Consider the following 24816-nt stretch of genomic DNA (forward strand, 5'->3'; position numbering starts at 1 on the left):
CATTAACTTTGGGAATTGTTCCCATTCAATTGGAAGTTTCGGTGCGGGAGCGGAAGATGTATCAGCAGGGTTAACACCCACACGGCTAGTCCGCCTCGGCTATTAAGTGTAAACAGTGATTGACATCGTTTTGCACCAATGGGAAGAGTGTAACTACTCTGTTGAATCTATGGTGGGGTAGGGTGGGTCAGGTAGTTGTTACCTTAGCCAGTAAAGTTCAACCATCTCAGCGCCTAGGTAACATAAGGAACTACATACTCGACGTCAGATCCTGGTGTGGGGAACCCACATATGACATCAGTCATGTGGGGGCGCAGAGTGACGTCAAGATCCCCGTGTGGGAAACCCACACGTATCATCAGGCAGGTAGGGGTGCAGAGTGAAGTCACATGCGAGTGACAGCTTGTTTTGAAAAGCTGTTCAACAGACGTTTTTAATGATTTCAGGGGAACAACAAGGGAAACCTAACAGGTGTCATCCACTGGTTCTTCAGTTCAGGCGGCGGGGAAGAAGAGGCTGATCCCAGATTTGTGTAAATCGAGCGTTTGTTGCGGTGAAAGTGGTTCCAGGACCGAGCCGGATGGCTGGAGAGTCCAGGCTGTCTGGTCTTGCAGCTCTCGTTCTAGTTTCGTGCCCGAGCCGAGACTGTGGGATCAGTTACTTGTGGTTCCCTAAGCTGGGAGGGAGAATGTGGATAAGTCTACATGTGCGGGTGTGGGGTAAATTGTGGAAAGGGTGTAGGGCCATTGGCAGGATGGAGGGAGGATGTGGAAGATGTGGATCAGTCTTAGTGTGCGGGTGTGGTGTAAAGGGTAGAAAGGGTTTGGCGCCATAGATGGGGTGGAGGGAGGTTTGGGGATATGGGTCGTCAGATGCAGTGTGACCCAGAAGATGGGTCCCAGGACAAATTAAGTCGTAAACAAGGGAGGAGTTAGTCCATTGAATCAGACAGGATACGTGACCTTTCAGGAAGCAACTATTCTTTTTTCACGGTAATTACTGTCCAATCTTCCTGTTAACATTATGTTTGTGACAGCCCCAGAGTCTGAGAACAGCTGAATGACAGGAAACAGAAGGTGATACTGAGAGACTCTTTCTTGGAATCGAGGCCAGTGCCTAGTGATGTTCCCCGTGTTTACACCTATTGTTACTTGTCACCTATATCAATAACCTAGTGATGGAACATAGAAATCTGCAGCACATTACAGGTCCTTCAGCTCACAATGTTCTGCCGACCATGTAACCTATTCTAGAAACTGTGTAGAATTATCCAAATGTATAAAATTATTTTTCTAAGCACCATGTACCCATCTAAGACTCTTTTAAAAGACCCTATTGTATCCGTCTCCGCTACAGTCGTCGGCGTTGCATTCCACACACACCCCTACTCCCCTGAAATCCCCTCTCCATCTAATTCCAAGCACTTTAAAACTATGCCCCCTCATATTAGTCATTTCAGCCCTGGGAAAATATCTCTGGCTATCCGCACGATCAATGCCTCTCATCATCTTATCCACCTTTATCAGCTCAGCTCCAATCCTCTATCGCTCCAAGGAGAAAAGGCCAAGCAAGTTTGTAGCAAGTTCAAACAATTATTTTATTTGAAAGATATTATTTATGAACTCTCCACTTTGTTTCCATCTCCCCACTCAGAAATGAACAAATCCTATTTCACAAGATGCAAGTCCTTGAAATGAGCAAACACTGGGAGCATGAGTGTGACTTTAAAGAGCTGGAATACGGACAGCACATCATCAGACCTGTAGTGATTGTAACTGGATCTGACAGAGGCATAACTGTTATTTCTGGGCAGATTTGGTCTCACTCCAACTATTTCCTACCCTCCTTTGTGTAGGTATGTAGTATGTAAAGACCAGTGCTTGAGTAACTGAGACTCACTAGTCTTTCTCCTGACGAAATCAAAGGAAACCCTGAGTCAGACGCGTTCTCTTCAGCTGATGCTCTCAGCCCTGGTTCACCTGCTGCTGTTCTTTTATTTTCAGTTGTGGTTCGCTTCCAGTTGTGGGGTTTTCTTCCAATAAATCTCTCAACACAGGTCAAACTTTAACCAGAGAGATAATAAACCACGTTACCAATACAAAGGAGAACATTTCTGCTCAATGTTCCAAAAAAACTGAAATTTAAACATTTAAGATAAATATAATGATCGTAGTGAACAAATCTGTAATTGTCCCTGGCACGGTACTAAAGCTGGTATGGGTGATGAAGGAGTCATCATTCAGTCATGGTGGGACATGAGCCAAAAGAACAGAATTACTGATTTAGTCCATCGAGTCTGCTCTACAATTCAATCCATGGCTGAGTTTTATTCCAACACCATATTCCTCCTGTAACCCCGAAGCTACCTTCAAATCACAAATATATTAACCTCTGCCATAAATATGCCTAAATGGCAGCCTCAGCCACACTCTGTGACACCAAATTACATTTATCTGCCACCCTTTAATTAAGATATTCTCCTCATCTCAATTTTAAAGGTAAGCTTCCTTATACTGAGAATGTGATGTGAGACCCAAGACTCTCGGTCTAATGAAAGCATACTCTTCATTTTCACCTGATAATCCTCTGACTGAGCCAGATATTAGGCTGGAAAACATGGGCGTGGATCTCCAGCAGGCATGAATACGTTTCGCATTGTCTCCAGCATCTAAACTGAACACATTTTATCATTCTCTTATTGTTAAACGAGATTTTGCCCAGCACAGTTGGCCGTCACATTTCCTGTAGGCTAACAGGAACGAAACGTGTTTAATATAAAATTGAAAGTAAATTGCTGGTAACTCCATACATCAGATCGTATCTGTGAAAAGAAAAACTGGTGAAGACCCAGCATCAGAACTGGGACTGTTCAAGATGCTGCCCGATCAGCTGAACACGTCCAGCATTTTCTCTTTTTACTTTAAAAGATGCACAACTATTAACTGTTTACAAGATGTTTGTGATGGCCTGGAAAAAGTTGCACAAATGTTATGCCCACATTCATTAGCTTTCTCCTCATTCCAACACAGGGTCGATGCAACCGATACGGTCAATGCTCACATCTTCCTCCCCACCCCACTATTAATCTGTTACATCTGCTCCCAGAGAAATTAACTCTCCAAAAATGACCAAAACAGTACATAACAGACTCAACTTTAAATGGAGTGTCACCTGTTGACAAAGATTAACACAGAGGCCATTTGGTAACTTTGAAACTAAAATTGTGGTTACTGTCTTTATCCTTCCTCATTCTGCATTAAATAAATCCTCTGGTAGTTACAAGTAATAAACACCGATTACGGAAGTAACTTAGTGAGGCAAAATACATCACGATGAAGACAATGGCGGAGAAATATTGTTGATAGCTAATTATGGGTGGGCACAGGTTGGACAGAAATTGTATAAGATGTTTGATAGATATCATTGAGTTGGTGGGACACAGACTGGACAAAGGTTGAAAAAGTTTGTTAGGCTATCACTGCAGTGATATAATCACTACAGCAGGAAACAACTGTGGCGTCTTCTAGAGGGAGGAAATTGTCAGGCATTTTGAAATTATTCTGACTTAACACAGACAAGCAAGGAAACATCAGAAGTGGTATGTTTGAAATGAGCAACCAATATGAGAGAATGTGCGTGGCTTCACAGAGCTGATGCTGGCAGCAGATCTGGGATGATTGCAACTGGCATAACTGGTACTTCTAGATTTATTCAGTCTCACTCCAGGTATTTTCTATTTTCCTTGCTACAGAAATGTAATGTCTAAAGGACCAGTGCTAGCGTAAATGAGACTCACCAAACTTTCTCTTGACTGAATGAATGGAAACTCGGAGTCAGAAGCCTGACATTGGATACACAAGAACACATGCACAAAATGCTGGAGGAACTGATCAGGCCAGGCAGCATCTGTTTGTCGACTCTACACTCTTCCATAGATGCTACCTTGCCTGCTGAGTTCCTCCAGAATTTAGTGTGTTGCTTGGATTTCCAGCATTTGAAAATGTTCTCTTGTTTGTGATGGGATACAAAGAAGTCATCGTTCAGTCATGATATAAGATACAAGTATACATAGGAGTAGAATCATGTGATTCGGTCAATCTATTCTGCTTCATAATCAATCATGGAGGATTTTTTTCCAACACCGTATTCTTGCTTCCCTGTTATAATACTCAACCTATTTAGCAATCCAGAATATAAATATACCCAACGATATCCTCCACCACCCTCTGTGGTAACAAATTCCACATCTCACCCAACATTTTTCTGAAGTAATTTCTCACATCTCAGATTTAAAGTGATGCTTCTTTATTCTAAGGCAGTAGTTTCAGATCCCAGACTCCGTGGCTAGTCAAGACACACTCTCCATTCTCACTGCATCCAGACTTGCTATTATTCAATTGGTGTAAATAATCACCCCTCACCAAACACTCCACCCCACAAGCCTCAAACACCATACCTCTGAAATCCAATGAACACAGTCCCAGAGCCATCAAATGCTCCTCATGAATAATGCTTACCATTCCTCAAATTATTCTGGTGAACCTTGTTAGCAACAGCTGTACTGAATACATTTCCGGGAAAAAACATGACAATTGTTACCAGGATAATGGAGTGGGAAAAGCTATGGTTTCTTTACTCTTCTATCAACTCTGACAAAACGAGCGCTGGTACACTGGTCCATTCGCAGGAGATTTCAAATGTTCTAGGGTGAATGTAATAAAGAGAAACTGGAATCACTAGAAACGCTGAACAGGTAAGGGACAGCTGTGGGGAGAGGAAAAAAGTCAGCGATTCGTTTTCCTGACCTTTCGTCAGAATGGATTCAAACATCATCCAGTTTTTAATGGGAAATCTTGGATTTTTCTCCATGGGGCGGTGCGGACTGAGGGAAGATCTGATACAGGTTTTTCAGATTATGAAAGACATCACCAGAGTAGACAGGGAGTATCATTTTGCTGGTTAGAAATGTCTAATACCAGAGGACATGAAATGAAGGTATGAAGGAGTAGATGCAAAGGAAATTTGAGGGTAAGTTGTTCTACTCAGAGAGGTGTGGATTCCTGGAATGCGCTGTCTGTTAGGGTGGTGGAAGCAAATACGCTGGAGGCTTTTAAAATAAATTTAGATAGACACAGGGGTGCGAGGAAGATTGTGAGTATACGGACATTGTGTAGGTAGGAGTCATTAGCTTTTTTTTGGGGAGGTTGATTTACTTTTCAGCTGGTTTGCACATCATTGTAGCTGAATGGTCTGTTCCTGTGATGTACTGTTCAACGTTCTGTTCTATCTTCAGCATCTTGAATTTCTGTTTGACTCCCACTGGCAGGTAGACAGGTGACAGTGGGGGGGGGGGGAATTTCCAAATGTGAATTGAATTCTGAAACCCCAGTCTTTTTCTACTGGTGCAAACATAAAACAGTGCATTTAATCACAGCCTCTCCCTGTGATGGAAGGATTGGGAACTTATTCTCTGCTTTACTTCCAAAGGAACCAAACATCTGAGCACAGAACAGAAATACTCGCTCAGTAGCTCATAAACCCGGACAACTTGACACCTGATTCATTTTATCTGGGTCAAAACATGTGTGGTATCCCAGGAACCAACTTCAGAGGGTCACAGCCCACACCGAGAGCCTCACACATCTTTTCCACATCTCACACTGGGTGTTCCTACATCCCACACTGAGAGATTCGCGCTACCAATATCCAGTCACCGGAGACGTCTGCTTCATTGTGGAAGGAGGAACGTCCAGCCGCATCTGTAAAAGCACCAACGTAGACCGAAGCCCAAACTCTGACAGTTTCATATTCTTGGAGCCAAATCCCAAGATTGTATAGCAAGCATCAAAACGTACACACCCAGATCAAACCATGACAGAAATGGAGCCTGATGATCTTTTGTCTGGACGGAGCGCAGTTGGGAAACATGGGCATTTGGTCACAAAGAGGGTGCTGATACACTTCAAATTGTCTCCCAGTTACATTGAGTACATTTGTTCATTATTTTATTGTTGAGTGCGGTGTAGCCCAGGTCAATTAGCAGCCACTTTCCCCGTCGTGTAACAGGAACAAAATGTGTTAAATATAACTTTGAAAATATAGCACTGGAAACTCAGTAGAGGAGATTTTTTTATATTTTATTGATGCAGAAACAATGGACTGGCTGCAAGATGATTGATACCCTGAAAGGAATTGCATAAATACAATCCCTACAATACATTCCATCTCGTACAGTAAATGCTCAAAGAATCCTCTTATCTCAGTCCACTCTCTCTCCACTGAGAGTCAGCAACCAGAGAGCGAGAAACATGTTCAACATCCTTCCAAATTCCAGTGCTTGTTTTTACCCTTTCGAGGTGCATTCAGTAAACCTCATGGTAATTCCAGCTCTACTGAACTCTCAGCAGTGCAGATGCTGGTCCGAAATAAAAACACATTGTTGGATACGACACGTCTGCAACAAATGTCGATTATGTGTAGAAGTTTCAATTCAGATTCATAGAACAATGACAGGACAAACACAAGCCTGTTAGCCCATCCGGTCCGTGCCGTGTCCAGTGTGGTCCTATCGCCCTGCACTCAGACCATAGCCCTCTAGATCTCGCTCATCCATATACCCAACCAAACATCTCTCAGATCCTACTATTGAACCTTCATCTATTACCTCTGCTGAGAGTTGTTTCCGCATTCGCACACCCTCTGAGTGAAGTAGTTCCCCCTCAGATTCCCCGTAAATGTACGATCCCCCTAGATCGATGATCTGATCCAACCTGAGGGGAAAATGCCCACCCGCATTTACCCTATTTATACCATCATATATTGCAGGGGTTCTCAACCAGGGGTCACTGGACCCTCCCTTTAATTGTAGGGCAAATGGCATAGAAAAATTGAAAAACTTCTAGTGTACCCCCTCATTCCCCTGCATTCCAGGTAATCAAGTTCTATCCAGTTCTACCTGTCACTATAATTATTTCCTGAGTTACCAGCAATGTCCGTGTAATTTTCCCTGTACACTTCCACGCCTATCGATATCTTTCCTCCAAGCAGCTGAAAAGAACTACACACAGTTCTGCATATTTGGGAATCACGGTGTCTTTTACAACTTTATCATTATTATCCCAACCCCCTGTTATGGTCCGGTCCTGAGCCGCGTTCTGGGTCTTGATCCGGTCCGCGTACTCCGGACTCCGGGTCTTGCAGCCGTCCCTCCTGTCACCTTTAAGCCAAACAGGATCACCTTGGCTTAAGAAGGTGCACCTGTTGCCTATCAGCTGGCAGGGGGATATAAGGGACTCTGAGACCGAGCCGAGTTGGGGTGGTCGTCTTACTCTGACCTGTTTTGTCCTGTTCACTGGTTGTCTTGTACGAGCTCGTTTGCCATGTTCCGAGGTGTTTCGTCCGATCGGCTCTGTTCGCTCCGGACGTCCCGGCTTGCAGGGCTCATGTCTTCAACCTCAAGTTCCGTGAATCAGCCTTGGAGTCACCCCGGACCAAGTTCCCCTCGGATACCTTGCCTCCGTCAGGTAGCAGGCCGGACTGCCTTTGCCCGGCGGAGGGGTTCTTTCCCCTTCCTACACCTCACCTCTGATGGGTTGTGTCCGCTACCTGCCAAGGGGTCCTTCGTTTTGCCCGGGCCTTCGTGTTCCCGTCTGGGAGGCGAACCTGCCCAGAAGTATGCGGCCCACCCTGAGGTCTCTGCCCTTTCCTACCCCTTGCCCTCTACGGATTGTGCCCGCACCTGCCCAGGTGTTCCGCGTCCTGCCCGGGCCTCCGTGTTCCGGCCAGGGAGGCGGCCCTGCCCAGGAATTATGCGGCCGCCCAGGGGGCTCTCCAGCCTTGCCACGGAACTCAAAGACCCGGCCTAGCCACGGAACTCACTCCAAGACCCGGCCTAGCCACGGAACTCACTCCAAGACCCGGCCTAGCCACGGAACTCCAAGACCCGGCCTAGCCACGGAACTCCAAGACCCGGCCTAGCCACGGAAAACTCCAAGCACCCTGCCAAGCCACGGTCTCCGGGATCCAGCCTAGCCACGAACTCTCTCTGAACCCCAGGATTACCTGGCAGGCCCTTTCTCTTTCGCACGCCCTGGTCTCCCCATCTGGTTCTATCCTTTAGTTATTCCTGTCCCGCCACTTGTACATCAGTGCCTGCGTCCTGCACTTGGTTCCAGCCTCCTGTCCCCAAGTGACACCCCTCTTAATAGCCTATGTTATAAAGGTCAATATGCCCAAATCTCCCTTTACGGCCCTGGTGCTACCTTGAAGGAATTGTGGATCTGTAACACGCATGCCAGGACAATCTGGCTCAAAACAGTTACTTTCTCCAAACTGTAAGCCTGATCAACACCTGCACTCACTAACCCACTCTCCACACCACACCTACTACTAATTTAACATTTCTTGTTAGTTCTGGGCACTCCTGTGCCTAACGTCACTTTATGGACACAGAATCAATGTCAGTCTCATATGTCCAGACACTCCTGTGCCTAACGTCACTGTAGGGATATACGATCAATATTTTTAAGTTGTCATACTTAATGTATATTTTGTTTATTCTTGTGATCGCTATAATTTTGTTTTTTTAAAAAATTCTGTTGCTTTGGATCCTTTTTTGTTCTCATTTGCACTTACACTTCTCATTTACACTCTTAATATTATGATACCCAACAATGTCATCTTCTTTCTCCCCTGGAATAAAGATCCAGCTCGACAAACCTCTTCCTATGACTCGGCTCTGGAGTCCAGGCAACATCTTCAGATTTCTCGTCAGCAACCTCTCCAGAATGATAATGACTTTTCTACAGTAGGGTGAACACAACTGTACATAATACTGTGTAGCCGCACCAACAATACAATACCCATAATCCAGAACTCAGTGCTCTAACTGAAGAAGGCCAGCATGATTAAAGCCTTCTTCTTCAACCTCTATACTTGCACGCCCACTTTCAGTGAACTGTACACGTGTACTCCAAGATCGCTCTGTTCCTCAACACTCGATGCCCTCCCATTCACTATTACAGTCCGACCTAGTTTGACTGTCCAAAATGAACCACCTCTCACTTGTCTAAGTTGAAAACCATTTGCCATTCCTCAGCCCATCTCTATAACTGACCAAGATGTCTTTGAAATTCATTGTCACCTGTTGCCTTATCAACCAGTCTCCCGAATTTACTCTCCCTGTATTACCATGACTGTGTGGTCACCCACAGCACCAATCTGATAATTCAATTTGTCGACGACACTGCATTGATTTGTCTCCTCTCAAACAGTACTGGGGTGGCCTACAAGGAAGAAGTCATCTCCCTGACACAGTGGTGGCAAAATAACAACCTGTCCCTCAATGTCGCAAAAACAAAGGAGCTGATTGTGGATTACAGGAGGAATGGAGACGGGCTAACCCCTATTGAAATCAGTGGATCAGGGGCTGAGAGGGCAAACAGCTTTAAGTTCGTCGGCATCCACATCACCGAGGACATCACGTGGACTGTTCACAGCAGTTGTATGATGAAAAAGGCACAAGCGCCTCTTTTACCTCAGACGGTTGAGTAAGTTCAGAATTGGCCCCCAAATCCTAAGAACTTTCTATAGAAGCACAATCGAGAGCATTCTGTCTGGCTGCATTACTGCCTGGCATGGGACCTCCCATGATTCAGGACATTTACAAGGACAGGTGTGTAGAAAGCGCCCTGAGGATCATTGGAGACCAGTGTCATCACAATCACAATCTATTCCAGCTGCTACCATCCGCGAGACAGCACAACAACATAAAAGCCAGGACAAACAAGTTCCTAGACAGCTTCCTCCATCAGGTCATCAGACTAATTAACTCACGCTGATTTGAGTTAACTCTATATCACATGATCTATTCAATGTATTATAAATTAATATACATTACTTTGATTACACATTGACACATTTGGACCGAGACGTAACGTAAAGACTTTTACTCCTGGTGTATGTGAAAGATGTAAGAAATCAATTCAGTTTAATTCAATTCAAACTTATTAATCGTGACATGTACGTTCATATACAAATCAATGGCATGAATAAAGAATGATAGAGGTCTCGACACTGGCACACACATCGCCCTCATCACAAGCCTCTATTTGCAAAAGTCATCTTCAATAATCTCCCTCTGCTCTTGTTCTCGAGCCCGGTGTGAATCCACCGCGCCAGCTCATCGTGAATCCCACGTGACCGAACCTTCCAGATCAGCTGCCATGCGGGATCTTGTTAGAGACTGTACCAAAGTCCATCTTGACAACATCACTCCCCAACTTCACCTAACTCCCTAGTTAACTCTTAAATAATCTCCCAAATACTTGACAGAAAGGATGTCCCATTGGGCAGTGTAGGTAGTGATTTCCCCATAACCAATGCCCAAATATCAGCTTCACTGCAGGCTGAGAAAATTCCGATCCCAGCTGTCGAATTACCAACCAGGATTGAAGCCCTGGATACTGCCATTTCCATATCCTCAGAGTCACATGCGCAATATTATAACCAATACAAAGACGCTTTGGTGCCGGCGATTTGCCTTCGTGTTCCTGCCATTTCCGATTCACAAACTAAGGTGGAACTGGAACCTAATGACCCTCTGCCGGGGCCGATGCTATGTAGAGGATGCGGTTACACTTCAGCCTGTCCCCAGCAGCTAAACCAAGCACATCTGATCATAATCACTTGCTGTGTAGGATCTTGCCCAGCACAGTTGGTTGCCATATTTCCTGCAGTGTAGCAGGAACAAAACGTAAAAGTATAAAGTAGAAAATGTTGGGAACTCAGTACATCAGACTACATCTCTGAAAGGAGAAATGGTGGAAGACCCAGTTCCAGAACTGAGACTGTCCGAGATGTTGCCGATCTGCTGAGCATCTCCGGTATTTTCTCCTCCTTAACTTAAATTTCCTGCAATAGTATTTTTCCCTCTTTACTTTAATGCACGGATAATAACTGATTGCTACCCTAAACTGTAAATGCCACCCCAGCCCAAGCAATTTGTTAGTTCGGAGTTCATTCTGAACCTTGTGTAATACATAACACACAGTTAATACTCACAGCATCCCTTCCTTCCACTGTCGTTCTGTTACATTTGCTCCTGTGGACACTGTGTCTACGCTGAGAGGCGGTGACCACAGAACACTAAAATGGGCAACACTTGCTGCAGCTCCGATGGGCTGTTACCCTGGAAACACAGGAAGTGGCTCACCGAAAATAACCGAAAAACATCAGATGCTATGAGTTCCATTTTGACAAAGATTAACACTGCAGCCATTTTGTAAAGGGGAAACTAAACAGGGTTGTTTTCATCCTGCCGTGTGCTGTGTTCAGTTACACCACTGGTAGTCCTAGCTGTCAAAAGACCAGTCCCGGAAAAGATGCAAAACAAAACATCAGAATGAAGACAAAGTTTGAAAGAGAGTTTGCTGAAATATATTATTGCAGCAATGTGATACAGGCTGGTCAGTTTGAACAAGGTGGTTGATATATATCATTGAGGTGATGGGATACAGGCTGGACAGAGGTTGAACACGATGGGCAGGGGATGAGCAGATGGAGCCAGATGGGAGAAGGGAATGAAGGACGATCCTTGATAGCCCTCCAGCAATACACAGATCCTGAAATAATAGTAAGCACTAGTAGATAACAGATTCCAATATAACAAAGCCAGAATAAATAATAAGAACTTTGGTATATGCACTCTTCTTCTCTACAAGCTTTTTCAATACACCACAGAAATTATCCCATCTTCATACTTTACATCTTCATACGGTTACTGCTCTTCCTTTAACTGAATGAAATAGTGGAGAACTGTGGGCACAGCTGAGTACAACATAGAAACTAACGTCCCCTCCATGGAATCTATCTATACTTCCCCAGTGCCTCAATAAAGCAGACAACAGAATGAAAGATCCCCACAACTCTGAACATTCTCACTTCTCACCCTCCCATAGGGGCGAAGATAAAATAAAACAGACATGCCACCGGGTCAAGGACGGTGTCCATTCTGCTGTTAGAAGCGAACAGCGTGACGAGTGGACTCCTGACCTCACAGTCTAAATCGATGTGACCTTGCACCACATATCTACCTGCACTGCACTTTCTCTGTACCCAGAAGGATTCGTTACACTCTGGTATTGTTTTATCTCAATGTACTGCTGCAATGTATTATCTGTGTGGATAACACTAAAGACACGATTTTCACTCTAACTCTGTACATTTTAAACAAAATAAAGCTTCCCCATTTCAATCGTGTGGAAATATAGACATCCTGGGTTGCTCATTTGGAAATTCCAGAGTGAGTGTACACATTTCCGAGAATCCCAGATAAATGAACAAGACTTAATTCTCACATTAATAGGGCCAGATATCGGGGACACTGTCAGCATTTCGGCAAGTCGGAGACATGGAAATAAGATGGAAATAAAGTTCCCAGTCTCCCGAAAGGACGTGAGAGATCTGGATCTCACTGTCCTGTCCGAACGGGGGAAATTAAAACTACTCATATACGTGGAACAGTGTCCCGAGGGTGCGATTACTCTGTTTAACCCCTGTGTCTGCAAGAACACAACGGGCCGAACGGCCGCTTCCAGCGTGCTGGGAGCATGTAAAACAGTTATTGATCCAGGTGGAGTTTGGATCCTATACCGGGCCGTGTGATGGAGGTAGATTTTCCCAGGTGCATCTTAATGGATGGGTTCAGTCTCGGCATCACCACCTCATCGAGATGCGGAAAAACGTTTTCACCCAGAGAGTGGTGGATATGTGAAGTGTTCTACCCCAAAATGCCGTGGAGGCCAAGTCTCTGGATGCATTCAAGAGAGAGTTAGATAGAGCTCTTATAGATAGCGGGGTCAAGGGATATGGGGAGAGGGCAGGAACGAAGTACTGATTGTGTATGATCAGCCATGATCACAGTGAATGGGGGTGCTGGCTAGCAGGGCCGAATGACCTACTCCTGCACCTACGGTCTATTGTGTATTGTCTATTATCCCGCTCCTGGGACCAGACCAGGGACTGAGCGGCGGCTCATCTCAGGCGGTTCGGTGTGAACCCGGACCGACCGCGACAGGTTGTATCCAAGAAGTGGGAAGAGGCCGCCAGGTCGAGGACTCTTTGCCCAACATCAGGTTCCCCACACCCGGGATCGGGTTCAGTACTCACCGATGGGAAATTACCGGTCGCGTTCACCCCGAGTGACGGGCCTCAACACTGACCGATGAGAACCCGACCAACTTGTCCCGCAGACAGCGATCAGCCCACCTGCTCACAGCCGACGATACGTTTCAGCAGCGAACAGAAAGAAAACCACCGCCATTCCAGAGACTGTGAGAGCGGGGGCTAGCCGCGGAAGCAGATGCTGCTGATCTGCGTTGAAATGGGAGCGAGAAACTGGATCTGGTGACGTGTGGATGGTCTCCCACCTGAACCGGTGACGCTGCTCCTCGCCCCTCACATACTGCCCGACCAACCTGCCGCACTTTTGCAAGTTACTTCATACGTTTTATATATATATATTCCCTCCCCCCCCCCGCCCCCCCCCCCCCGTATCCTCGGCGTCCCCATCGCTCCACCTCTCGGTTCGATTACGGGTTTGATTCCTATCCCAGTCCGATACACAAGTCAGACCCGAAAAGATTTCATGCAAATCAGTTCTGTGTTTATAAATACTAATTTCTATTCAGATTCCCCCGAGGACTCATAGGACAGGAAAACTGAAAAGTTAAATGAGAAGCAGCAGGAGGTGAGCATTCAGCCCGTCAAACCATCAACAAGATGGCGGCGGCTCTCTCATCTCAGCCATATGTTTCTGCCTGATCCGCATTTCCTCTCACCATTCGGTCTCCACACATCTGCCGACCTCTGTTTTATGTAAAGACGATCACGGATCATCATCGTCCTCCAAGAATCAGACTTGTAAATCTCTAACACATATAGTCTCTAACCTCTTTGTTAATCCTTCATGGAATAAAATTCTATTTCTGCAGCCCCGTGTTGCCCCAACCACTCACCACCACCGTCTGTCACTATTTCCAACTTACCACCTCCCCCTCACCCGGATCCACCTCTTACTCTCCAGCTCTTGCACCGTCCCACCCCGCAACTCTTTTCTCTGACTATTTCCTGGAGGGTCTCAGCCCGAAATGTTGACGGTCCATTTCCCTACACAGATGCTGCCCGACCTACTGAGTTCCTCTGGCAATTTGTGCTTTGGTCTATATAACCCGTGTTAGTCTGGGGATCAGGAGTTTACACCACATCCAAGATACAATCTGAACAAGGCACAAGTAACTAGTATGGTAAGTACCTCACTTAAAGACGTGAAAGCTTGCAAATGCTGGAAATCCAAAGCAACATCATAAAATGCTGGAGGAAATCAGTAAATCAGGCTGTATCTACGGAAAAGAGTAAAGAGGCGACATTTTGGACAAAGAGCCTTCTTCACTACGGAGGAGGGAGGGGGAAGATATGTGAATAAAAAGGTCGGGGAGGAGGAAGAGGCAAGCTGGAAGGTGACAGGTGAAGTCAAGCGTTGGACGGGTCAAGGGCTGAGAAGAAAAAATCGGAAAGCTGTCAATAGGAGAAAGGGAAGAAGGGGACACAGGGGAAGTAATAGGTTGGTGAGGAGAAATTAAATTTCAGAGTGGGGAATTGAGAAGTTTGTGGGGGTGGGGTATTTATTTACTGGAAGGAGAATTCAATATTCATACAATCAGGTTGGAGGGTAACCAGATGGAATACAAGGTGCTGCTCTTCCACCCAGAGGGTGGTCTCATCTTGGCACAAGAGAAAGCCATTGGTCGAGACGTATCGGAATGGGAATCAGAATTAAAATGTTTGGCCACTGCGATGTCCCTCTTGTGCCAAATGATAAAGAGATACTCGACAAAACGGTATGTGGGTCCCACCAATGTAAATGAGACCTCAGCGGTAGCACGGGATACAAGAAGTGACCCCAGCAGATCCGTAGGTGAAGTGTTGCCGCATCTGGAAGGACTGTTTCGGGCTCCGAATACAGGTGAGGGATGAGGTGTACAGGTAGGTATAACACTTAGGCCACTTGCACGTCAAGTGACTTCCGGGAGATTAGTGAGGAGGGATGAAAGGACAAGGTAATTGAGGAGGGAGAGATCCCTGTTAAAAGAAGAGGGCGGGGTGGGAGCGAGGAAGGTAAAGATATGTTTAGTTGTAAGACTTTGGATATGGTGGAAGTCGCAGAGGCTGAAGGGGAGGTAGATAAGGACAAGAGGAACTCTATTATTCTCTGCTTCCTGTCATTGAGCCCGGTGTGAATCCACCTTGCAAGCTCCCCGTGAATCCCACGTGACCAAAACTTCCAGATCAGCTGCCATGCGGGATCGTTGGGCTTTACCAAAGTCCTTATACAGAACATCACTTCCCATCTTCACCTATCTCCATAGTTATTCTTCACACATCTCCAGAAAACGTGAGAAGTATGATGTCCCAACGGGTGGTGTAGTCGCTAACCATCTGAGACTTCAGCCTCACTGCAGACTGAGGAAATTCCGATCCCAAACTGAAGCACGTACAGTGTCAGTTGTATATTCTGAGAGGCTCCATCCTAATATGACACACAAACGCTTTGAACTCGGCGATTTGTCGTGGTGTTCCTGCCACTTTAGATTTACAAACTAAGGTGGAACTGGAACCTAATGACCCTGTGCTGTGCCGGGTCATTCGGGTGACTAAGGTGGAACTGGAACCTAATGACCCTGTGCTGTGCCGGGTCATTCGGGTGACTAAGGTGGAACTGGAACCTAATGACCCTGTGCTGAGCCGGGTCATTCGGGTGACTAAGGTGGAACTGGAACCTAATGACCCTGTGCTGCGCCGGGTCATTCGGGTGATTAACCAGGCTATCGCTTGAGAGAGGACACGGATGCAACTTCTGTTTGTCTCCAGCAGCTCAACTGAGCACATTTGATCAATATCTTATTACTGGGAGGGATCCTGCCCTACATGATTGGCTGCATGTTTCCTTCAGTAGCAGAAATGTAAAATTATAAAATAGAAAATGCTGGTAATTCAGTACATCAGGCTACATCCATGAAAGGAGAAAAGGTGGAAGTTTCAGAAATGGAACCGTCCAAGATGCTGCCGGTCTGCTGACCGTTTCCACTATTCTCTTTTCTCTTACTTTAAACGTTCAGGCAAGAACAGTTTGTATTTATTTTTATTGCACAGATAGTAGCTGATTTCAAAATTTTTCGAACAACCCAAAATGTCATCCCCACCCCTCCAATTGGTCAGTTCTCTGTTTATTCCGACCCCGGTGTAATACATCCCGTACAGTCAGTGCTCACAGCATACTTCCTTCATACTGTCATTCTGTTGCATTTGCTCCTGGGGCAACTGTCTCTACCCTGAGAGGCCGTGACCACAGAGCGATAAAATGTGCCACACCTGTTGCAGCTCTGGCGGGCCGTTACCATGGAAACAGAGGAAGTGGGTCAGCAAAAGTTACTGAGAAAGGAAATAACAAACTCAATAAAACATGCTATGTTTCATTATGAGAACGATCAACACTGCAGCTATTTCATAACGGTGAAACTAAAATTGTAATGCCTGCTTTTACTCTGCCTCGTGCTGTACTCAATTCGACCCCTGGTCGTCCTAGCTAACAAAAGAAAAAAAAAACAACAAAAAACACAAAATAGAAAACAAATAAAACAACTATTCCTAGAAAATTCAATGAAGGAAACGGTGAAAGAGATCACTTTACGATGAAGATGTAGGTCAGAAGACAGTTTGCTGATACTTATGACAAAGCTACAACAAACAATAAGAAATTCGGCATGATCTTTGAATTTGAAATTTGAAATTTGGCTTATTACCAAGCATCAATTCGTCAAGGAAGATATCCCATAGGGATACTTCCCGCCTTCATACGGATACTGCTCTGCCCATGACAAGTTGAAACAGCAGAGAACTGTGGACACTGCTGAGCACAACATAGAAACAGGCCGCCTCTCCATAGACTGTGCCTACATTTCCCGCTGCAATGCAGGCAGTATAGTTTAAGTTTCCCACAAACCCAGACATGATCACCTCTCACCCTCCCACCTGATCGAAGACTTTTTTTAAAAAACGGAAAACATGCCACTAGGCTCAAACGTGGCTTCCATTTTGCTGTTACGGTAGCATGCAAAGGTTTGGGCACCCCTGATCAAAATTTTTGTTACTGTGAATAAAGTGAGTAGAAGATGAACTGATCTCCAAAAATCAAAACGTTAAAGATGAAACATTCTTTTCAACATTTTAAGAAAGATTATTGTAGTATATTTGTTTTGTACAATTTTAAAATGAAAAAAGGAAAGTAGCAACATGCAAAAGTTTGGGCACCCCATGGGATTTGAGCTCTCAGATAGCTTTTACCAAGATTTCAGAACTTAACAAACTTTTTAAGGCTATGGCTTGTTCACAGTCATGGTTAGGAAAGGCCACACATTTCAAAGTTTTATAAATACCCTGACTCCCCAAAACTTGTCTCAACAATCAGCAGCATGGGCCCGTCTAAGCAGCTGCCCAGCACTCTGAAAAGTAAAATAAATGATGCCCGCAAAGCAGGAGAAGGCTATAAGACAGCAAAGCGTTTTCAGGTAGCCGTTGCCTCAATTCGTAATGTAAGTAAGAAATGGCAGTAAATAGGAACGGTGGAGGTGAAGTTGAGATCTGGAAGACCAAGAAAACTTTCCCAGAGATCTGCTCGTGGGATTGCTAGAAAGGCAAATCAAAAGCCCCGTTTGACTGCAAGAGTTCTTCAGGAAGATTTAACAGACTCTGGAGTGGAGGCACACTGTTCCACTGTGCAGTGACACCTGCACAAATATGACCTTCATGGAAGAGTCATCAGAAGAAAACATTTCCTGCGTCCTCACCACAAAATTCAGCGTCAGAAGTTTGCAAAGGAACATCTAAACAAGCATAATGCCTTTCGGAAACCTGTGGACTGATGAAGTTAAAATAGAATGTTTTGGCCGCAATGAACTAATGTATGTTTGGAGAAAAAAAAGCGCAGATTTTCATGAAAAGAACACCTTTCCAACTGTTAAGCACTGGGGTGGATCGATCATGCATTGGTTTTGTGATGCAGCCAGTGGCATGGGGAACATTTCACTCGAGAAGGAAGAATGAATTCAATTAAATACTACCAATTTCTGGAAGCAAACATCGCACCATCTGAAAAAAAGTTGAAGATGAGAAGAGTATGTTTTCTACAACAGGATAATGATCCTAAACACACCTCAACATCAAGAGGCGCAAGCTAAAGGTTTTGCCATGGCCCTTACTGTCCCCCAACCTAAATATCATCGTAAATCTGTGGATAGACCTCAAAAGACAGTGCATACAAGACGACCCAAGAATCTCACAGAACTAGAAGTCTTTTAGAAGGACGAATGGGCGAAAAGCCACCAAACAAGAATTGAGAGACTCTTAGCTGACTACAGAAAGCGTTTACAAGCTGTGATACTTGCCAAGGGGGTTGTTACTGACCATCCAGGGTTCCCAAACTGTTGCCTCGGGCCCTTTTCCTTTTTTGTTATTTTGAAACTGTAAAATATGGAAATAATAATGTAATATTGCTTAAATATTAAAGAAATGTGTCATCTTGAACTTCATGCGTTTTGGAATCAGGTCATCTTTTACTCGCTTAGCTATTCACAGTAACAGGAATTTTGACCAGGAGTGCCCAAACTTTTGCATGCCGCTCTATATCAAATTGAATGTCTCCAGTATAAGACACAGCTTAATAATCTGGACTCTGGACCTCACTATCTAACTCCATGAGATAATAATTTTTATATTCTGCTATTGTTTTACCTTCTCTCACCTCAATATACTGTTGTAATATGTTGATCTCGATGGATGGTATGCAAGACAAGTTTTTCAATGTACCTCCGTAAGTGACAATAATAAACGACTCCCACTTTCATTGTGCTGAAATATGAGACAGACTGAGCTTCTGCTCTGGAACATCTGGAGGAAGACTTGCCGAATGTGTACAAACCTCTGAGGAACACGCATATATGGAATACGCTTAATTCTCGCATTAATAGGGTCATATACCCGGAAACACTGGCTGCACTTCGGCAAGACGTAACAAGGGAATGGAATTAGGAAAAAAATGTCCGGACAAAATAAGGGGACGTCAGAAATGTGGATCTCACTGCTTTGTCTGAACAGGAGTAAGGTTAAACTGCTCATACACATGGGGTAGTACCTCAAAGGTGGGACTACTGCCTCTAGCCTTCTGTGTCTGCAAGAACACAGCATAATCGAATGGCCAATTATCGATCCAGGTGACGTTTGGATCCGCTACCGGGCCGGGTGATGGAGGTAAAGTTCACCAGCAACAACTCCACAGATGGGAGCAGTCCCGACACCCTGCCTCATCCCGCTCCTGGGACTAGAGCAGCAGAGTTGAGGGTAGGCTCATTTCAGGCGTTCGGTGTGAAGGTCCAAAACCCGAATCGACCCCGGCATGTTTTGTCCAGCAACCTGTTCTGGTGAGTTAACGGGTCTCTTTACATTTCATCAGGCTTCCCCGCTCAGGACAGTCCTCAATACTCACCGAAAGGAGCTTTTCCTGCAGACCGTAAATCTTCCCCCCGCTGCCCGCCGGCGATCAGCATCAACACGCAACGGAAAAGGACACACCAGCTATCCAGAGACTGAGCATGCGCAATATGAGCTCCCCCTCCAGAGCTGAGGTGGGCGGGGTGGGCGGAAACCAACCCGCAGATGCTGCAGCTCCACAGTAGAGAGGCTCACATGACCGATTTGTGACTCCCCCATGTCAATTAAACAAACTGGGTTGCTGAATTGAAAGATCTGGAGGAAGGAGTAACTAAACTGCCCAATTTTTTGAAATGAATTGTATTGAATTGACTTTGTTTCTTCCATCCTTCACATACGTGGGGAGTAAACACCTTTACGTTACATCTCCATCCAAATGTGAAATGTGCAATCATAGTAATTTAAAATAATTTATTATAAATAGGGCAGTCAATGTAATATAGAGTACACTCAAGTCCGCGTGAGTTCATTAATCTGATGGCCTGGTGGAAGAAGCGGTCCCGGAGATTGCTAGTCCTGGCTTTTATGCTGCTGTACCGCTTCCCGGATGGCGGCAGCTGGAATAGACTCTGGTTGGGATGGCTTGGGTCCCCGATGATCCTATTAACCCTTGCTACACACCCATCCTTGTAACTGTCCTGAATGATGGGAAGTTCACATCTACAGATGCGCTGGGCTGTCCGCACCACTCTCTGCAGAGTCCTGCGATTGAGGGAGGTACAGTTTGCATACCAGGCAGTAATGCAGCCCGTCAGGATGCTCTCAATTATGCCCCTGTAGGAAGTTCTTATGATATAAAGGCCATACCATACTGCCTCAACTGTCTGAGGTTGAGGAGGCGCTGTTGTGCCTTTTTCACCACACATCTGGTCTGTACAGACCACGTGATGTCCTCAGTGATGTGGATGACGAGGAACTTGAAGCTGTTTCCCTCTCAAGCTGAGATTCATTGATGTCAATAGGGGTTCGCCCGTCTCCATTTCTCCTGTAATCCACAACCAGTTCCTTTGCTTTTGCGTCATTGGGGTGAGGTTGTTTTCTTGACACCACTGTGTCAGAGAGATTTCCTCTTCTCTGTTGGCCACCTCGTTATTATTTGAGATAAGACCAATCAATGAAGTGTCGTCGGCAAATTTAGTTAGCAGATTGGAGCTGTGGGTGGCGATACAGTCATGGGTATACAGCGAGTAAAGGAGAGGACTCAGTACGTAGCCCTGAGGGTCCCCTCTATTGAGATTCAGAGGGGCAGAGGTGATGGAGCCTACTCTTACAGCCTGCTGGGGATCTGACAGGAAGTCCAGGATCCAGCTGGACAAGGCAAGGTCAGGGCCGAGGTTTCTGAGCTTCTTGTCGATCCTGGATGGAACTACTGTGTTGAATGTTGTACTGTAGTTCAAGAACAACATTCTCACATAGGCATCCTTCTTCTCCAGATGTGTAAGCACAGATGAATGGAGGAGATTCAATTCTCCCATAAATAGGATCATATATCGGGAAACATTGGCTACACATCGTCAGGTCATAACAGTGGAATGGAGTGAGAAACGAATGCATCCCCATAATGGGTGGCCGTGTCTGATCTGGATCCCACCGCCTTGTCTGAGCGAGTGATAGATGAAAGATGGGTCTCATCCCGGCATCACCGCCTCATTCTTCCCCGCCCCGGTTAATCTCAGGCAGTTCGCAGTGAACGTCCCACAACCCGGTCAGACGCCATAAGACCATATGTTATAGGAGCAGAAGTAGGCCATTCGGTGCACGAGTCTACTCCGTCATTCAATCTTGGGCTGTTCCAATTCTTCAACTCATCCCGACTCCGCTGCCGTTATCCCATACCGTGTGACGCCAGCAGGTTTTGTGTGGGAAACTAAACGAGACTGCCAATTCTGGGAGGTTAACGGGACTTACTGCCCAACATAAGACCTGCCCTCCTGGGGCCGGCCTCATTACTCACCGATGTAAAGTTGATGTCTTCACGCCGCAGTCAGTGATCGCTCCCTCGGCTCAGTAAATAAATGCGGCGGGCGGGGCATGGGAATCATACCCGCAACTGTTTCAGATATCCAGTAAAGTGTGAACACGTGACCGGTGGGGGACTCCCCTGACAACTTCCGAATCAGGGTTAACATCACTGTTATAGTTCAGGAAATGTATTGTCTTTATGGCAGCTGTACAATGTAAATCAGCATAAACTGAATTTATGATATATATTGTCACGTACACACACCGCTGGGGAAAGTACTGGTTATATGCACGCAATACTAAAAGAATCAGCAGCAGTGGAACAAACCTGCAGTCTTGTTAACAAAACACTAGTTTATTAGTAATTACGCCATATGGTAACGTAAACCAGGTAAATCAAGAGTTAACGGTGTTATGCATATATAGTTGTAAGTATATAAACCCCCAAATTTCTTGAAGCTTAGGTGGTAAGTAAATCTCAGGACGGCATGTAAGAAAGTTCAGTTCCATCCTCAGGTGAATTGACCCGAGATATTTGTAATCCAAAGGCGAATGTTGTGAGAAGGCAATTAGGTCGATATTTCACAGATTCCACGACAGCAATACAAAATAACAATAGCAGTAGTTTTTTTTAATCTCCGAAGTAGTTCCACTCCACACTCACGGACAGTGACCTTGAACGAATCTCCTTTCGACACAAGTGGTACTACACCCGAATTCAACTATGGGACATCCCAAACCGAATCCACAAATGGATTATCACGAACTATAGCGTATCAGAAAGAGGACATCCTTCAAGTGAACCACCACCCAGGCAAAGGTCGACACACCGGTAGATTCCACAAGGTTACCACAACCACACAACGTGATAGCCACTCATCCGGTTCCACGACATACGAAATAATTGCAATAGTGATTTGCCACAGGTGTGACTTTATGGGCTACTTCGAGAGAGTCGAAACTTTGACTTTTGTGTCACTAAGTTTCTTCTGTTTCAAATTTTCCTCTCCCCTCCTCTCTGCCAATTTCTTCTAGTTGCTGCACTTGTGAGAGTGGATTATTAATACTCTGGATCAATCTTGTTACGTATTCAGGCAACAATAAATATATATGAGTTAGGCAAGAGTTTTTATAACAAATAACACGTTTATTAAACACTGAAAACAACCCCCCCAAAAGTAAACAAACACTAACGTAATCGGAAAACAGCTGCTGTGCGGCAGCTTCACAGTTCTTAAAGCGATGCAGCAAAAACAGTTGTTTAAAGCGATATCGGCAAAAGTTCAAAATGCTTAGTCCATTTAAAAGGAGAGACTTTTTTTAAGGCGATTTAAATTCTCTTCCACGTCGTTTTCCTTCAATCCCCGGCGTCGAACTCTTCCCACGTAGAATTTTATGAAACGCAACGGTTTAAATGCACTGACCTTTCCTCCCACACTCTGTCCTCAATCACCTGCTATCTCGCAGAGATTAACACGAGAACAGTCAACGAAATCCTTCCGAATGAGGATCACACAAGGTCGAACCCAATCCACCGTCGAAAATCGATTCTCCTCGATCTTTAACTTCCGAACTCCGATATTCACTCTCCACTAGCAGTATTGTAAAGAAACTTCTGGCAATGACCTATTAAACTTTAGGCATTAGATAAAACTTCATCTTTCAACTAAAGTGCGTCATCACATTAAATCACGCAGTGGCATGAAGTCAACATGGCAAATCAAGCCACGAACTGCCCCTCCCCACAGGGTGGGTCTTCCTTTTATAACCTGTAAAAAAAAACTGTCACATGACATCTACTGGCGGGAAAATGACGTCACTCCACCATCACAAGACCATTACCTCAAGTCCAGTATAACTTCAACCCCAGTCACGTGACAAGGGTACCACTATCACGTGTCACGGGTACGTAACAATCTCTACTCACCCCTTTTGGGCTACTGGAAGTTTAAACCAGCGACCGACTCACTGGTGTCTTCCATTGACAGAATCCATCTTGATTCTCAGCCTGTGTCTCTGCATATCTGCCTGTACGAGGATCATCCGACCTTGCTTATTAAAAACAAGCCTCGAAGTTGTAGAAACTAAACATTCATTGTACATTATGTAACTGCTCTTCTCTCACCATATTAACCAAGCAATGTTGTAGTCAGTAGAAATACAAAAGTGTCCAAAAGTCTCATTCTCTCGGCGTTTTAAAGGTGTGTGTGTGTGTGTGCGTGTGTGTGTGTGTGTGTGTGTGTGCGCGCGCGCGCGCGCGTGTGTGTGTGTGTGTGTGTGTGTTAAAATAAACGAGTGCAAAATTTAAATGGAAGAGTAATAATCCGATTGGCCATTTTAATTGTGTGTAAATATTAGACAGCCTGGGTTGCTTACTAAGATCATCTGCAGGGAGCTTTACATGTACTGTGCACATTTTTATGAAGCCTAGATAAATGAAAAAGTTCTAAATCTTGGAAAGATACGGTCATATACTGCGGAATGTTGGTCACATTTCGGCAAATGAGTGAGGGGAAATGTGCCCACATACAAGAAGAGAACGTGACAGATCTGGATCTCAATGCTTTGTCTGAACGTACGACAGATTAAACCAGACGTAGACGAGAAACAAGTCCGCAGATGCTACAAATCTGCGGTAAAATTGTAGCGGGAAGCCGGATCACGTGACCGATTTACGGACTTCCACGTAACCCAGTGACTCTTCTCCTCGACCTTCATGCGCTGCCCTGCCCACCTGCAGCATTTTCTACATTATTTCATATTTACAACAACTACATTTTTATTTTCTCTTCCGTATCTTCCCCCAACTCACCTCCTCAGTTTCACACAGTCACGGGATTTATCCCCATACCATTCCGCCATACAATTTGCACCCAAAACCGAAATGTGTCATTTAATTCACTTCAGTGTTTACAGTCATTGATTTCCATTCGCATTTCTCCGGCCTCACTGGACAGTAACTCATACACATCACCAATTGAGAAACAGCAGGAGGTGGCCACTCCGCCTCTCCAACCATCAACAAGATGGCGGCTGTTGCCCCACCTAATTTATATGTTTCTTCCCGATGCTCATTTACTCCATTCCTTCGGTAGCCACGCATTTGCCGAACTCTGTTTTATGTGAGGACGATCAGTGAGTCCTCACCGTCCTCTGTGAGTGGGATTTACAGACATTCCCCACCCTCGGAGTGGAGACATTCCCCCTCATCTTAGACTCGGATAGTCCACGTGATGTTTGCTCTGGGATACC

General features: G+C 45.2%; 1 protein-coding gene across 1 annotated transcript in view; it reads right to left on the reverse strand.

The window, feature by feature from the left end:
* The window catches only part of LOC140723724 (NACHT, LRR and PYD domains-containing protein 3-like), a 45504-nt gene extending 25828 nt beyond the window's left edge, over positions 1–19676 (reverse strand). The window contains exons 1-2 of the mRNA XM_073038272.1: positions 19598–19676; positions 1900–2062 (exon numbers count right to left, since the gene is read on the reverse strand). The gene's annotated coding sequence lies outside the window, so the exon portion shown is untranslated. The remainder of the gene's footprint in view (positions 1–1899; positions 2063–19597) is intronic.
* Positions 19677–24816: the final 5140 nt, after the last annotated feature.

The sequence above is a fragment of the Hemitrygon akajei genome, unplaced genomic scaffold (genome assembly GCF_048418815.1).
Source record: "Hemitrygon akajei unplaced genomic scaffold, sHemAka1.3 Scf000130, whole genome shotgun sequence".
NCBI lineage: Eukaryota > Metazoa > Chordata > Chondrichthyes > Myliobatiformes > Dasyatidae > Hemitrygon > Hemitrygon akajei.